General features: G+C 34.0%; 1 long non-coding RNA gene across 1 annotated transcript; it reads left to right on the top strand.

The window, feature by feature from the left end:
* Positions 1–10: 10 nt before the first annotated feature.
* Positions 11–1392, top strand: LOC112718240 (uncharacterized). The gene is made up of 3 exons (XR_003160712.3): positions 11–105; positions 182–253; positions 1179–1392. It is a non-coding gene; the product is annotated as an uncharacterized lncRNA (long non-coding RNA).
* The last annotated feature ends 3152 nt before the right edge of the window (positions 1393–4544 follow it).

Consider the following 4544-nt stretch of genomic DNA (forward strand, 5'->3'; position numbering starts at 1 on the left):
TTGCTTGCCAGATCCGCAATTGGATTCAAGTAGGATAATCTTTTAAAGCTTACTGACACTCGTGCTTCTAACAATAAGATGACACTGATGCACTATCTTTGCAAGGTATAATAACAATTGCACTAAAGGAATATATCATTTGATCACTTACCTTCTTTCCATTTTCCTATTTTGGCTCTAGGTTCTAGCTGATAGGTCGCCTGGACTGCTTGACTTCCACTTAGACCTTGTAAGCCTGGAAGCTGCGACTAAGGTGATGATTTATGCTTGGTTGGAAAAAGAAAATTATTCAACTGCTAATTGCTAATTTGGTTGGTTTATTGGGTCTGTTTCACTTTGTTCCCCTGTAAAACTGAGCACATATCTCCTCCTCTGACTTCTTGCAATGATATGTGTGTCACTTCCATTTGTTTGTGGCTGAAAATTGTTTGTACAATTCTGGTTGTTGTATTTCTGATTTTGTGCACTTCTGTTTGCTATGGCTGAAAGCTATATTGCTATTTTTGGCTCTTTTCCTTTCACCATGAACTAGAAGAAACATGGGATGACTTGGTATATATGAATTTTCCCTATTTTTTTATTCATCTGCCGATAAAAAGCAAATAATACTAGCTATGGTTATAGACTTATAGTATTAGTATTTTCAAATTAAAGTTATTAGTTTTAATTTAAAAAAATGTTACAACAGCAGATATAGTATGTATAACATGATAATAATATATTAAAATTTTAGTTTTTAGGTGCTAGTCCTAATCATGTTCTATATGTTGCTGTTGCATGTAGTAGTAGTTGGAGGAGTAATAATTCTAGATTGGCTTGTGTAGGAGAGTTCAACTTTTCAAATGTGAAGAGAATAGGGAAACTTTGTGGCAACAGTTCTGATTTTGGCATTGTGGTGGGAGGCAGGGGATTTTTGTCTAACTGCTAGGGTGATGATTTTTTAAATTATAGCTCTTTATCTTATGGTTTATAGCTTATACATTTTTGATCTTTGAATTCTAATTTTGGATTTGTAAAACACTACTATGCATTGGTGAAACTTGTACACGGTACAGAAAGGATTAATGATATCAGTCATTGATAGTTTTCAGTCTGGTTTTTTAATTTTTATAATCGCAAATGTCATTATAAATATTTTTCTAATTACTTTTCTATTACTTTTCTATATAATTATGCAGGATAATATTGAGGATGATGATAATGAAGATTAAGTTGATTATTATTGTGGTTTATTGGCTAAGATAGAGTAGTGTTGGGAATGGATACATGTATAGTTGACTAATGACTTTTATTAGAAGATACTTATGTAGGATAAAATATTTTAGTTTTTTATAGAGTATTAGTAGTAAATTCTAAGTGATATCATAGTTATTTTGATATGGCTATGTTTATTTTAATGAGATGTATGAATATTTAAAATTAACATTATTCTAGTACTTTTGGATCATTATTATAAATATATTTTGGTTACAGATAATTTTTATTATTTAAAAAAATTATTTAGTATAATTATGTATTTATTTTTATTTTATAATATTTAGCTCATTTAATTAAAAATGCAGAATTATTATATATATATATATATATATAAAATAAAAAAATAATAATAACGGACCTAAGGCTACATTTATATACAGTAGCTATAGTATGAAAAAAAACGAGGGACCTAAGGCTACACTTATAAAAAGTAGCCATGGAATATAATGTGGCTACGCTTGACAGGTGATGCAATAGTGTTGAAAAGCGTAGCCTATTCTAGTAAGAATGGAAGCTGAAAAGCGTAGCCTTTGGTCATGCACAGCATCACTTGAAAAGCGTAGCCTATTCCCAAACGCCAAAAGCGTAGCCCTTGGTGTAGAAAAGCGTAGCCTTTGAGAATAGGCAACGGCTGAATAGGAATCACCCCAAAAAGCGTAGCCGTAGCCCAAAAAGCGTAGCCGTAGCCTAAGGCATCATTTTTTTTCCACTTTTGGCTACACTTTTCAAGTGTACCAGAATGGGTATTTTTCTTGTAGTGAGTGGGTGTTAAACGCCAAAACGTATACCATTCTGGGCGTTTAACGCCGGGATAACACCAAGGAGGAAATTTTGTTTTCAATTCAAATCTTTCTCAATTTCTCAAGTTTTAAAAACTAATTTTTCAAAATCTTATCTTTTTCATACCCTCTCATATTAATCATATCTTTTTCAAAATCAAATCTTTTTCCATTTTCTTTTAATATTTTCGAAAATCCTTGCTAACAATTAATGTTGTGATTCAAAAATTTCAAGTTTGTACTTTCTTGTTAAGAAAGGTTCAATATTTGAGTCTTATAATCATATCTTTTAATTTCTTGTTAGTCAAGTCATCATTTTTAAAAATCAAATCTTTTTTCAACCATATCTTTTCAATCATATCTTTTTAAAAATCAAATTTCCTTCAATCATATCTTTTCAATCATATCTTTTTAAAATCAAATTTTTTCAATCATATCTCTTTTAATTTGATTTCAAACTTTTTTTCTAACTTCTTATCTTTTTAAAATTATTTTCAAATCTTTTTCAACTAATCACTATTTCTTAGCTTTTTCAAAACCACCTAACCACTTTTCCATTCCCAATTTTCGAAAATCACTAACCACTTTTTTAAAAATCCTTTTTAATTTTCGAAAATTCCCTCTCTCATCTCTTTCTATTTAATCACCAACACTCCTCCTCTCTTAATAATTTGAACCCTCTCCCCTCTTTACATGTTCGAATTCTTCTTTATCTACCTCATCCTTCTATTCTTCCTTTCCTCTGACACATCAAGGAATCTCTATACTTTCTTTGTTTTCTTCTCTTTCATATGAGTAGGAACAAAGATAAAGGCATTCTTGTCGAAGCTGATCCTGAACCTGAAAGGACACTAAAGAGGAAACTAAGAGAAGCTAAAGCACAACTCTCTAGAGAGGACCTGACAGAAATTTTTGAAAAAGAAGAAGACATGGCAGCTGAAAATAACAACAATGCCAACAATGCAAGGAAGGTGCTTGGTGACTTTACTGAACCAACTCCCGACTTCTATGGGAGAAGCATCTCTATTACTACCATTGGAGCAAACAACTTTGAGCATAAGCCTCAATTAGTTTCTCTGATGCAACAGAATTGCAAGTTTCATGGACTTCCATTGGAAGATCCTCATTAGTTCTTGGCTGAATTTTTGCAAATATGTGACACTGTTAAGACCAATGGAGTTGATCCCGAGGTCTACAGGCTTATGCTTTTCTCTTTTGCTATAAGAGACAGAGCTAGTATATGGTTGAACTCACAACCTAGAGACAGCTTGAACTCTTGGAAAAAGCTAGTCAATGCCTTCTTAGCCAAATTCTTTCCACCTCAAAAGATGAGTAAGCTTAGAGTGGAACTTCAAACCTTCAAATAGAAGGAAGATGAATCCCTCTATGAAGCTTGGGAAAAATACAAGCAATTGATCAGAAGGTATCCTTCTGACATGCTTTCAGAATGGAGCATCATAGGTATCTTCTATGATGGTCTGTCTAAGTTATCCAAGATGTCATTGGACCGTTCTGCAGGCAGATCTATTCATCTGAAGAAAATGCCTGCAAAAGCCCAGGAACTCATTAAAATGGTTGCAAATAACCAGTTCATGTACACTTCTGAATGAAATCATGTAAACAATGGGACACTTAGAAGAAAGGAGTTCTTGAGATTGATACTTTGAATGCCATATTGGCTCAAAACAAAATATGACTCAGCAAGTCAATATGATTTCTCAGAATCTGACTAGATTGCAAGCTGCATCCGACAGTGTTAAAGAATCCTCCTCTGAAGGAGAAGCTTATGACCCTGAGAATCCTGTAATGGAAGAGGTAAATTACATTGGAGAACCCTATGAAAACACCTATAATTCTTCATGGAGGAATCACCCAAATTTCTCATAGAAGGATCAACAGAAGCCTCAACAAGGCTTCAGTAACAATAATGGTGGGAGAAATAGGTTTGGCAATAGCATGTCTTTTCCATCATCTTCTCAGCAACAGACAAAGAACTCTGAGTAGAATCGTTCTGGCTTAGCAACCATGGTTTTTGATCTATCTAAGACCACACTAAGTTTCATAAATGAAACAAGATCCTCAATTAGAATAATTAGAGGCACAAGTGGGTCAGCTGAGTAAAACGGTTACTGAAACTCCTCCTAGCACTCTCCCAAGCAATACAGAAAAAAATCCCAAGAGAGAGTGCAAGGCCATAACCATGACCAACATGGCCGAACCTGGAGAGAGTGAGGAGGACATGATTCCCAGTGAGAAAAACCTTATGGGATGTCCTCTGAACGAAAAGGAGTTCCCCTTTGAGGAACCAAGGGAATCTGAGTCTCATACAAAGACCATAGAGATTCTATTGAACCTACTTCTGTCATTCATGAGCTCTGCAGAATATTCTTCTTCTGAAGAAGATGAAGTTACTACTTAAGAGCAAGTTGCTAAGTACCTTGGAGCAATCATCAAGCTGAATGCCATGTTATTTGGTAATGAGACTTGGAAGGATGAACCTCCATTTCT

The sequence above is a fragment of the Arachis hypogaea genome, chromosome 10 (assembly GCF_003086295.3).
Source record: "Arachis hypogaea cultivar Tifrunner chromosome 10, arahy.Tifrunner.gnm2.J5K5, whole genome shotgun sequence".
In the NCBI taxonomy this organism is placed as follows: domain Eukaryota; kingdom Viridiplantae; phylum Streptophyta; class Magnoliopsida; order Fabales; family Fabaceae; genus Arachis; species Arachis hypogaea.